At 44.0% G+C, this 13,107-nt stretch overlaps 1 protein-coding gene across 4 annotated transcripts in view; it reads right to left on the reverse strand.

The window, feature by feature from the left end:
* Positions 1–12,732, reverse strand: part of CHRM3 (cholinergic receptor muscarinic 3) — a 474,740-nt gene extending 462,008 nt beyond the window's left edge. For 2 of the 4 annotated variants that reach the window (XR_015724882.1, XR_006780532.2), the window contains exon 1: positions 12,067–12,731. The gene's annotated coding sequence lies outside the window, so the exon portion shown is untranslated. Of the gene's footprint in view, positions 1–12,066 lie in introns of all 4 variants that reach the window. The other 2 variants (XM_087863158.1, XM_087863157.1) reach the window with 1 other exon arrangement.
* Positions 12,733–13,107: the final 375 nt, after the last annotated feature.

The following is a 13,107-nucleotide window of genomic DNA, read 5'->3' on the forward strand; positions in this document are numbered from 1 at the left end:
TTTCTTCATCCCTTTATCTCTAGCACCTAGAGCAGTGCCTGAAACAATTCAGGAACTTAATAAATTCCATGAACTAGTGAATGGCTAGCAGAGGAACCGGAGACAGACCAGACTGTGGGATGCCTACCACAGGAATTTCTAGAATTCTAAAGAACAGTGTGATTGGTAATTTTGTTTAACTCTCTTAAACTGGACATAATACTTTAAATTTGTGAAATACTATTAATTGTAATTATACATGCTTTTTAAAATTTACTTTTATCTAGAAGATCTATATAGAATGACCTTTAATCAATGAGAACTAATCTATGTGTATTTTTATGAATATTCATAACCAAATTATTACGTACATATGCAGGAGTTCTAGACTACTGTCTCACTTTCTTGACATTATGCACTTCATATCAATAATATATGTGATAAACTTGCTCAGAAAGGTAATCCCTAAATATAGCATTATACACACACACACACACACACACACAAATGGTCTATTTATTATAGCTCCATCAAATAACTTAATCAAGAAACAAAGAAAAAAATTGTTGAGGACTGTCTATATTTGAGAAAAGAACTTCTATTTTAATACCACCTACAAACACATATCCATATTTTAAAAAAAAACCACAATATATTTAGATACAATGCGGTACATTTGATGGAGTTTCATCTTATTTCTACACCTGAGATCTCAGTCCTTGCTCGATTGTGTTTAAATTCCAGTGGAAAAGAGCGCTCCACCCTTCCTCAAAGCCTGAGAAACACCCTAAATTGAATATGACTCATCTTACCAGAGAGAACAGCCTAAGATAATGTACCCTTGCCAACCGGGCTACTCAGAATCTACTCAGAAAAAAACAGAAAATGTTTCCCTCTCAATCTCTATCTCTTTGTCTCTCTGTTAATCTTCTATTCGTGGGTCTTAAAATTTAGCAAGCAGAAGTGTTGTTCAAGGTATTTATTTAAAAGGCAGCCTGACAGAATCTGACCCTACTCGCATTCAGCTGATCTGCTTTCAATCCCCAAGACTGCATTTTGAACAACCACCCCAGATGATGCCGGTGCACTCGATCTGGGGCTCTGTATGCCTTCAGACACATCACTATTTTTTTTAAATTTTTTTTTACCCATCATCTTTTCCCGGGTATTAATTCTTCTTCTTCTTCTTTTTTTTTTTTTAGATCCCATTTATTTATTTGAAAGAGAGGGACAGCACTGAGCTGTACAAGCTGGGGGGAGGGAGGGGCAGAGGGAGAAGCAGGCTCCCCGCTGAGCAAGGAGTCCCAGGACCCCGAGATCATGACCTGAGCTGAAGGCAGACGCTTCACTGACAGAGCCACCCAGGTGCCCCGAAACATCACCGTTTCTAAACCTTTCCAGTGGTTACAAGAATCCCTCAGGAGACTGGCCACCTATCATGATCAACCGGGAGTGGCTCCTTCAAAAGTACAATTAGCACAAGCTGGTGAGAGGAGTCGTATTTGCAGGTTGTTACCGGAAAGGACCGTGCCTCCCACAATGTTAGGGTCACCAGTGTAACCATTATATCGACACCGATGACCCTCCAGGCAAGTGAGACTCTGAGTCTGACTCAGGGTAATTCTATTATGTTCTGTATGATAGTCCTCAAGAACAGCTTACTGTTTGTTAATATATAAACTACTTTGTCATTACCAAGACACACTGAAAACCGCTAAACCTCATATTTAATTTTCCTCCCCAAAAGGAGTAGTAAGAGAGAATTCACTCAACAACGAAAACATAATGAGAGTCGATTACGTGCCAAGTACTGTTTTTGGCCCATGGGATCTATCAATGAAAAAAAAACATAACATAAAAAATCTCTGCCCATACAGGGGCAGATTTCGTGAGCTTCTCATTCAAATCTTACACCGTAAAGTCCTGGGTATAGAAAAATAAATAATGGTGGCTCCTGATGAGATGCTGAAAATCTAAAGGAAAAGCCTGTTATTTACATAATTTAGTTCTAGTGCAAACAAGTATAGCAAATATTACAGCAGACGTGGGAACAATATAGTCAAGGGGCACGAGGACTGAAGAGGTGAATTGTCTCTGGGAAGGTGGGCCTGCAGGGTCTGTGGGGCTGCTCACAGTCAGAGCAGCAGAAGGGAGGCCCATGCAAGGGCCCTCCAGCAGGCCGACGGGGCCACAGTGCTACAGCAGAGGGAGGCAAGGAGGATGGTACTGACATTTGTGTAGAGAGAAACTGTAAATGACTATGACCTCCTTACAGAATAAGGAAAAGCAAAAGCAGACAGAAAGCAGGAAGATGCTTTCGAGGCCATGGGGACTATACGAGGAGGAGGTGGGAAAGACCTGCCTTAAGGAAAGGCAGAGGGACGGGGAGGGAAGGAATGGATGAGACTGTTCACGACAATCCATCAGGATGAAGAGACTGTGCAAGAACAGTGAGAGCATCGAGGAAATACAAATTCAAAAGGTTCGAGTCTGAGATCCCAGGGTGACCGTGATGCAATCAATTAGTACAGGAGAAACAGGAGGCGTGGTATATTTTGAGGACAGGTGATGGGTTTCAATGTCCAAATGGAACATTAGAGGTGACCGGGTGACATTCTTTGTGGAAATGTCCAACAGAGTGCCAGAAATGATGTCCCACACTCAAGGGAAGAGAACTGGGTCAACTGTCACTGAAGCCTCAAGTGCAGCTGAGATCTCCAGGGGAAGAAGGCAGACAGAGAGCAGGCAAGATGACTCCTGGGAAGACACGGAGCATGGAAGAACACAGAACCCCAGACGCGGAGTCCGAAGACCCAGGCTTATTAACTCTCTAATGCTGGGTGAATCACTCCACGTCTTGGGACCTTAGTTTCCTCAAATATAAGACATAAGATGTCGAAATGTTCTCCATATAATTTCACTAACTCAGACCACAGGAGTCTCATTATCTCCAAGTGTTAGCCACTTTCTGCCTGCCATTGCACTTCCAGGTTTTTGCTTCACGAGACATAACCAGCTTCATTGACAACTAGAGTTTCCCCAAACAGACTCCGCCCCTCCCCCTACCCAGGCAAAAGATCTTTGAGAATTCTACCACAAAACTGATTGTTCAAAAAGTAAGAAATAGAGTAGCAGTAGCAAATATTTATCTTCATTAAGAGTTGTCTCTCCAAAATTCTTAGAGGAATTTTGATTTTGACTTCTGCAAGAATTTTCTTCTCAACAAATGCCTTATACTGGGCACTCACTTACTGACATTCTGAGACACAGTACATATGACATTTTGTTTTTTCTTGGCGCGTCTCCCTAAATTACAGCTTTGTTAAACATACAAAATTATTCTGTTAGATCTTTGTTAAAGATTCTCTGGTTCTTTTTACTCTAAGCTTAGATTCATTCATGAAACAAAAACTAATATACGTATATACATGTATGTTAGATAAATACATATTGTCCATATTCAGAATTCAAAATGAATCATCTGCTCTTCACAGATCTAAAGTATGTGAAAGGTTAAATTTCAATATAAAATTCAGCTATCCGAAAGGACATGTCATCTAACATGATGATTGTAATCTGGTCCCAAACACGTCCACCGGCCAACGTTCGCCTGAAGGTACGAGGGTAGCTTGTGCCTACTGGGGCAGTATCGTGTCTTACTCTTACAAACCCAAAGTGTCTAATCCTGGGGGCAGAGAAAGTGCTGAGTATAAGCATGTTTAACCGATCAGAATTTCAAAGCAAATGTATTTCTATACTGCTGGGCCATTTTAAGGGGATTGACGTTTATGCAATGAAATCAGTAGATCTTTTGGAATAAGTTGCAGATTTTAAAAAATAGGGAGGTAGATTTACATTTAAAGCCAGGTCACAAGCATCTATTATTATCTCACCGTTGTATAAGGTAGATGTGAAGATGTATATAGAAAAATATGAGAGGACTGGAGTGCCTGGCTGGCTGAGTCAGGAGAGCATGTGACTCTTGATCTCGGGGTCATGAGTTCAAGCCCCACACTGGGTGCAGACCTTACTTTAAAAAAGTATCAGAGGTTCATGCATCAAATTGTTAACCGTAGTTTTCTTATGAGGCACTGGGTAATGATAGACTTTTACTTTTGACATCATATATATTGTTAATGTTTGATTTTTAGTATAATCTCTATTACTTTCATAATGAGAAAGCAGCCAATACACTATATTTACATATTTTATATGTTGACGAGTATACTGAGCTGAGCATTTACAGGAAGACTCCATATAGGGTCCTTTAGGGTAATTGAGGACAAATGAGACATGGTATCTTCAAGGACTTCCCACTCCAGTATTTGATATAATTTACACATACACATGAGTAAATGTGACCAGTGATGAAACTGAGAATCTGATAAAGTACTAAAAGATGAATTCCTAGTAAGAAATGTCAGTTCAAGAAGTCCTTGACAAATTGCTAAAATCTGGGCCCATGGGGACGTGGAAGAAAGGGCATTCTACGAAGCAATAAAACACATGAAAGTCATAAAAATGGCAGGGCATATACAGAACAGCAAGTGGTAAGGGTAAAGTGAAAGGCGACCTTGAGACTTGGAATTGAATTTAAAATGTAAATCCAAGCTACCGACCAAGTCAAATGCTAGTTGAATGCTGATGTAATAGATTTAATTGTCATTCAGTAATAATAGAAGGGGACGTCAAAGAAGTTTTCTGAGGACAGGAGAAAAAAATGATCAGATTGGGTCTTCAAGAAAAGCGATCTGTATCAAATGGCTTAGAAGAAGAGGCATGGTCAGTGAGATCATCTGGGAACTCAGAGTCCAAACGAGAAAGGGGTACAGAAGGCAGGACTTCCATCAGCATCCCCATCACCCGGGCTCTTTAGCAATGCAGGGTCTCAGGTCCCGGCCCAGACCTCCTGATTCAAAGTCTGCCTTTTACCAAGACCTCTATGTGGTCTGAATGCACAGTAAAGTTGGAAAGGCAATAAATCAAGGTGCTGGTAATAGGAAAGAAAAGAAGCCAAGAGGTTTGAGCTATTACTTGGTTGAATTATTACAATTTGGCATCTGACTAAATGTGGGAGGCAATGGAAGAGAATAAATCAAGATTACTCAGAAATGTTGAGCTGTAGGATGGTCATGCTATTCATAGAAATAGGAAACCCCAGGAGAGCAGCATGAGGAGGAAACAGATGAAGGCTGCGGGGTCCAGCCAGCTCATGGAAATGCTGCTTCCAGAAGCCGACCCGGGCCTGGAGACCATGAAATGGGTGTGATCCACACTGAGGCCACTGGAAGCCATAAAAATAAATGCAGTTACAAAAGGAGGAGGGGGTGAGAAAGGCATGGGGGTCAACCAAGGAGACATTCTTAGCCTTGAGCTGCGGAGGAGATGGGATGGGGAAGCTGGGAGGAGGCAGAAGAGCCACGGGGGAGGAGAGCCAGAGAAGCATGATGCTTTGAAAATAAAGGGAGGGGAAAGGTGCTGCTAAGAGATTAAAGGGGACACCTGAGGAATGACCAGTTGTTTTGTGACTAAGCGGTCACAGGTGACTTGGCAGAGTGGTTTTGTGAACCTGGCAAGGATGAAAGCCAGAGAGCCAAAGGTGAGGGTCAGAGGGTAGTGAAATTGGGTGTGCACGCATGTGTGTGTGTGGGTGGGGGGTGGGTCTTAAGCAATGAGTGCAAATGAAAAGATTAAGAATAAACATAAAAAATTTCAAAGGGGCATAAAAGACCAGGTTTCATTAACTTTAAGCTGTTGAACTTTAAGGATTTTCTTCTGGAAGAGAGATCAGAAGTATTTTCTTCATAATGCTCAGAAATATTAGGAGGGCAAACAAGCACAGTAAGAATTAGATTTTTGGCTCAATCTAAGGAGGATCTTCTCACTGCTCTCTGAAAAGGGAATAGGCCTCCTTGCAAGCATTAATTTCTCAAAGCCTACAGACCACACAATTCAACAGGAATCACAAAGTAGAATGTTGCTCATCAGTGACATCTGTAGCTGGCTGAACGGTGGCCTCTCAAAGCATATGTCCACATCCTAATCCCCGAAACCTGTAAATATTACCTTATATGGTAAAAGATGTGACAGTTAAGGCTTTTGGAAGGAATAGCCTATCTTGGATTTCTGAGTGGGTCCTCAAGGCAATCACATGTATCCTTATAAGATGGGCACACAGAGAAGGAGACACACAGAAAAAGAGGAGGCAACGTGACCACAGAGGCAGAGACTGGAGGCAAGCACAAGTCAAGGAATGTAGACAGCCATCGGAAGCTGTGGGTGACAAGGAAGGATTTCCCCCAAGAGTCTCTGGAGTAATTGTGCACCTGCCCACACCTTGACTTCAGACTTCTGGTCTCCAGAATTATGATAGAATACATTTCTTTTGTTTTAAGCCATGGGAAATCAAAACAGCGCTTGACCTCACCTTACAAGTCTTAGATTTTTGGAGCTGCTCTCAACTCATGCAGATCATGGAAGGCATAGCTCTGGTGCACTCTCTTGTGAATCCAAAAAAGGATATCTGTGGTGCCTGGCACATTAGGAAACACTGAACACTGTCAGGGAGAGTTATTACAGAAATGTACACTCATGTGTGTAAGCGAAAAGGAGAGATGGGTACACAGACACAGAGAGACAGTAGATAAATACCTGATAGATAGATAGATAGATGATAGATAGATAGATAGATAGATAGATAGATAGATAGATAGATAGACAGGAATATGGATAGATAGACTCATTCTACTTAGGCAAGTAAATTAAAATTTGTCATACTCTCGTGAAGTTGCCTTCATAAATACTACCTGGGTTATCCTTGACTGTCATATTTACTCTTAAAGATAGTACAACCAGAATCTGGAGGAAGGACATATGGCTTGTAGTTGCTTAAATTTTCAGTTCCTCACAATTAAATGAATTAAAGGGTTTAAAATAATTTATACAAGAAAAGCAGAAGGATAGCTGTACTGAAGGAAAGTTGAAAAAGGTTGGCTGGGGATTTGGGGGTAAGGAAGCAAGAAAGGAGGACCCTATATGAAGGACTACTGTGGCAACTCCAGTTTTCCCAAATGTCTCCCCACCCACAAGGTAGAAGGATTTAGCAGATGAACACCTCACAACCATAAATGCATGGTCTTCTGCAGTAGACATCTGGTAGCCCCATCGTCTCTGAAACAGGCTGGTAATATTTTACTTTGGCTTAATCTCACCTGAATTTTATCTGCACAGCAGGAGTTGGAGGATATCCTGCCTGACCCAGGATGTCTACACGAGCACTACTTCCTGCAGCAGAGGTGACTGAAGGTAGACTATGTCATGGCTCGGCTGGTGTGCCAGATTTCAAGGGAACACTGGGGACAGGAAATAAGCTAGGGCTAGGCTAGAACAAATGACCTAATGAAGAATTAATTCTGTAGTGGATAGTCAGCAACTCGAATTACAGTGGCCAGGAGGAGTGTGGAGAACTGAGATTTGATCCTGCCAACAATGACACACAAGGAGATTTTATTTGTCAAGTGGAACTTGGCAACACAGGTCAGGCAGAAATGATACACTGTCAGGAGGGTGGCTGTGCCTTAGGCCCAGGGGGTTTGTCCACGTTGGGGGTGCATCCGAGACTGAGAAGAGAAAGAATGCAGTCTCGCTCCTGGAGAGAAGTTCTTGGCAAGGGTGAGGCTCACTGCCAAGGTCATCGTTAAAGTCCTTCCAGGCAAGACTTCAGTACTAAAAATGCAAACATAAGAGAAGTCTAGCCAAGGAGATGGCAAATATGACAAGAGTTAAGAGAAACTGAGGACGGCTGGGCATGGCAAACACTAGAGCTCACTAGGGTTAGGGCAGGTGAACCGACCTCACGCTCCATTCTGTGGGGTTCACTGGTGGAAGAATCCAGAAGCCCAGCCTCCAAGTCTCACTCAGCGCAGGGCTGGGGAAGGCTAGAGCTTAAAGCCCCCATGGATCTGCCAGCTACTGCTTGTCCAACCGTATTCACCCTTTTTTTCCCATCGTTTTTTCTCCTCCGAGTGTTCATACTCTAGCTGGCTTCAGGATGAGCTGGCTCCATCACTGAGAAGATGGCAGTAGCTCAAACATTCCTTCTGTTGGCTTGCTGTCACCGCCAGTGGATCCCAGGACGGTGTCAATGTGGGGAGCTGCAGCCTCGGCAGAGAAAAATCTAAGAGGGTGCATGCCAGCCAGAGTACTTGGTCTTCAGGAGTGGAAGAGCAGGAAGTTTCAACAGGTGGGACAGCAGAACTCCCAGTCCGCAGGAGAGAGCCTGCCAGAGGCTGGGGAGTCTACAAGCCGCCAAAACGTGTGGACAAAAAGGAACACAAGGCAGCCAACGACGGAGCGAGAGGGACACCTCCTCTCTGGCTCTCCGTGCTCCACGTCAAATCATATTAAGGGTCTAAACCGTGCGCCACAAGTAATAGTGTTTGGAGATTGTTCAAAAACCACTTTCACACGCGTCAGGCTTTGGACCCTCAAAGCACTCTGCAACTACTATCCCCTCCACTTGCACGCCCGGGAAGAAATGCTGGGGGAGGAAACACAATTTTCTTGTAAGGCCCATTGTGATGTAATATTTTCAATAGTTTCACTGCAACAAAACTGTCTTTACTTCCTTGTTTGAAGGCAATGCTAATGCACATCTACACTGCCCAGGATACGCACCTTCTAGGGAATGGGGAAGTCTGAGGGAGCCCTCCAGATGCAAATGCAGGGATACAACTGAATGGGGGTGCCTTTGGCACCTGTACAGACTTTCTGTGGAGTGCTGGTGGAGGGAGATGGGCCAAGACTACAGATTTAGGATTCAGAGACACTACTTTTAATTTGATCTGAAAAAGGACCACTTCCTTAATAGAAAAGGTAGAGTCCATCAGACATGAGAAATTAACTTCCAATTTGACAGGCTTTGCCTCTTGCCAAAATTCATTAGATGATCTCTTCAGCTTTCTCCCCTAAAATCAAAACTTTCCACTGAGGCTGCAATTCTATCCCAAAGTTCTGTTAAGACTGATAACTAGGATCGGGATTCCACTGGACTAAATGAGATTGATAGGTAAAAAGTCCTGGGGACCATTTCACTGCCGTCACACCTTGGGAAGCACCACATTCAAGGATTAAGCATAAGGCACAATTTATTATGCCGATTAATTTTTTTAAATAACCATGGTAGAGGCATTGATTATTTTTTTTATTGGAGTCATATGTCTTTTTTATATTCTCCTATAAGAAAAACATATTTTAAATTCACAAACATATTGTATAAAATTAAACATTTCCAGTGACTTACTGAATACTCCAGAACCACAAGGCGAGGATAATGCTATGGGTCACAATATATTATGACATAAAATTAGGTTCCACAAGTGAAACACAGATGCAACTCTCTACATACCCATCAGGGACTCTATCTCCATATGAGTCACAAGTCATTCATCTCATAGCTGAAGTGCCACTACACCACAGCTGTTCTCAATATAAACTTCCCTGCATTGCAAAGAAGACCCAGTTTCTTAATAGTTACACTGACAATGTCCAGGCCATTTCGGAGTAGGCAAGTAATTCTTCCAACGTTAACATTTGTTAGGCAAGAACAGTATGTTGGCTTGGGAAATGATAGAGGAAATTTTAGGTAAAAATAGGAACAAAATTATTACTTTATAATTTGCAAATACACAAGGGAACTTTGCTTTTAATTACATCATTTCATTTTCTTTCTCTTAAATTTATTGGTGTGGATTCAAGAAATTCTAGTTTTATGAATTTTATGTTTCCCCCCCCCAGGCTCATTTTCAACAGGTTGCCTGTAATTAAAAGCTAAAATACCATTAAAAGGAAGTTCACACTTTTACACACCATAGCTTAAAGAGCACGTTTTCTTTAAGAAAGTAAATTATTTGTCTTTATAAGGAAAAGAAAATGGGTCCGTCCTCAAGAACTCAGCATGCCTAAGTTCTCTTCGAAATAAATAATACTTTTGAAGTGATCTTTTCCCTTTTTTCCCCAAAAAGAAAAAATAAGGTAATGTGCATTCTTATATTTCTCTAAACTTGGTTTCCTAAATAAGTTTAAATGTAGATTTAATGCAGAATTACTCTTATAGCACTCTCAGTCTTTCTCTATATATTGACCAATTCCACACACATTTTCCCTTGTCCCAAATTACACTTTTCTCTTACAATAATTTTCCATGCGAAAGATATACATTGTCAAACATTTTTTCAGAACTTTTTTATCTCATTTAATTTTTTAAATATCAAGTGTATTTGAATAAATATTTGCTGTTATTTAAATAAACGGCATTTCAGTATGACTATTTTCATGTTAAACTCAATCTTATAGCACCTCCCCAGCTTATAGAAACAATCTAAATCAGACCTGCAACATAATTAATTTTAAGTTAGTAATTTAAGATAAAGTTATATTTCCATATGGAAACCATTTAAAAATAACATGCTTTCTAACTCAACCATAGCTAATTATACATTAAGCTAATTGAGACAAACCATGTAAACAAAATCTCAAGATAGGCTATTCAGTGATAGGAGTGTATGATCTAAAGCATAATTCTGTGTCATGTTGAATGCACACTGGAGAGGCAGGCATGTTCTATGTATCCTTCGCAATACCAGCTCCCATAACAAGAGGGTGCACCCAGCGCCATATCTATCCCACCACATTTGGAACAGACAGACTTCAATTTTTAAAATTAATATGTGACTATATGCACATATTTGTTCTAAGTTCAGCTCTTCCCCTTCTTAAGTATATATTCTTAGGCAGGGTCTCTTTCGTAAGTAAATACAGGAGCATTGTTTTAAACACAGGAAATAGTGATGAATGTTTCATGCAATTTAATGATCTCAAAATATGAAATTATTTGGGGCTACATAATCAACAAATACACTTTTTAAAAAAAGATTATGTTTCACATAGTAACCCGGAAAGACCCAAAATGGGGGATTAGGCTGTTTTGTTGTAACTCAGAGGCCAAGAGAGAAATGAAAAGATTTGTGCAAGGCATACAGTGACATAACCAGTGTCCTTAACAACATAAACGCTGGGATAAATACATTTACCTCCTAAGAAGAGCCGACCTTTTTACATCGCAACACAGCCCGAGGAAAGCATATCCTTACAGCCATGAGACAGGTTCAAACAACACTTGCAGACCAATGAATGTTTGCATTCTTGTAATCTGTCCATATGGATGCAATTCCCAAACCCTTGCTTCCTCTACCACTTCCAACCTGTGTGCTAGGAGAGTTGCACACACGCACACGCACACCGAACAGGATCACAATTCCAACACGCACAACGCGAAGAAGACAAGTGAATCTTGCTGCTCGAGTCAACTGCCTCCCCCCCCCCATCGTTTAAAAATACGCAGAAATTAACCCAGCTGTAAGGAGGCTGTTCTGGGGGAGGATTCCAGAGAGGAGATCCGGTGCAGTCCAAGGGCCGCCGCTCCGCGAGTGTAGACTCTCTTTGGATCAGTAAAGATGCGCACCCGGGCTACCCACCTTCGCCCAGGTGTTACACTAAGTGTCAAATCTGCCTCTTCGCCCCCTGAAATGCAATCCGAACAAGCCACCCCGTTTCGAGGTTGGCGGGTGCCTGCCTCGGTAGGAAATCATACGAGGGAAGCCACACACGCACAGCACACACGCGCGCGCATACGAGCACACACCAAGCCGAGTAGTTCCTCTGGTCCGGACACTTCGTGCCTCAGATCCGGCATTCCGGAGACATAGAATTCAAGCGGAGGAGAGCCCCGCTCTCTCCGAGCCACCGTTCTTGCTGCGACCCCGCATTCCCCACCCTCGGTCCCAAGCTCCAACTCCGCACACGGTCACGCTCTCTCTAGGTTCAAGTTGCCACCACCACCACCCAAAATCGACAGACCAGCTCTCTCTACCCTCCCCAGTACCCTCTTTGCATTCCCCAAAGCAAAGACATTTCCTACCCGGGCCGAAAACTTTTTCCTCCCTTCGCAACGCGATCAGTCAAGAAACCAGGTCAGCCGCTCCCGCCACCCGCTTTGCCCAGCGCCCGGCTGGCGAGCACCTTCTTTACCTGGCCGCTGCGCTCCAGGTGACCGTCCCACGGCGGTCGCCCGCGCCTCCCCGACACGCGGGGGGCGCCCGGTCCGCGGTCCCTTAGTCGCCTCCTGCTCGGCGCTCAGGGAGCGAGTGTCCTAGGACCGCACGCCCATGCCCGGAGCCGCCCTTCGGTTCATCGCGGGTCTTTGCAGAAGCAAGGCTGCCGCCGGCGAACTCACAAGGAGCGTGGGGATCCGGATGGCACCGACTTGCCCCGCGGTGTGCGCTCCCGGGTCCGAGAGCGCTCCGCCCGCGGGCAGCTGCGGCCGCGTCACATGCCGCCTCCAGGCAGCGGCCCGGCACCTGCCCAAGCGGCAGCGCTCTTGGCTCGGCACCGCCGCCCCCGCGCCTCGGGCTCCCTGCACGCTCCGGCCCTCACTGTTCACGTCTTTTCTCTCTCTCTCTCTCTCTTTCTCCCTCCTTACTTTTTCCCCTTTCTTCTTTCCTTCTCCTCCTTTATCCTGTATTCTCTTTTTCCAAAAGCAGACACAAGGCGCTCCAAGTGGGAGGAGGGTCTTTCCCTCCTCACGAACTCTTCCTCTGCCTGGTGGTGGCGGTCGTGGCTACTGCTAGCCGCTCCTCCTCCTCTTCCTCCCGCGCTCCTCCTCCTCCTCCCAGGACTGCGAGCACGGGTGTAATGCACAAGCTGCCTGCTGGAGACCCAAACCTGCCCGGCTTCTGAGCATGCCCAGTTGCCTTGCTGGCGCCGCGCTAGGCTCCCGCGTGCGGGCTCCGCGGGCATTCTGCGCTGGGAGGGGGGCGAAGGAACCCGGCTGGGGGAGAGCCCCGAGGCCTCCCGGCTGGCTCGCTGAAGCCTCACGTGCCCCAGTTTGTGTGCCCCCGGTACTTCAAGGACAGATTTTTGTTGGTCAGTTAGTTTTGCTGTGTTCTCTTCTAAACCGCTTTGCTTGGAGTGCTTAGAAGGATTGAAAGGAAGTGGATTCTTGGGCACAACTTATTGCTGAAAGAACCCCGGCTCAGTTACAATAAACGACACTGTTGAGATCCTTTCCTT

The sequence above is a fragment of the Ursus americanus genome, chromosome 6 (genome assembly GCF_024610735.1).
Source record: "Ursus americanus isolate L20-20 chromosome 6, mUrsAme1.1.p, whole genome shotgun sequence".
In the NCBI taxonomy this organism is placed as follows: Eukaryota; Metazoa; Chordata; class Mammalia; order Carnivora; family Ursidae; genus Ursus; species Ursus americanus.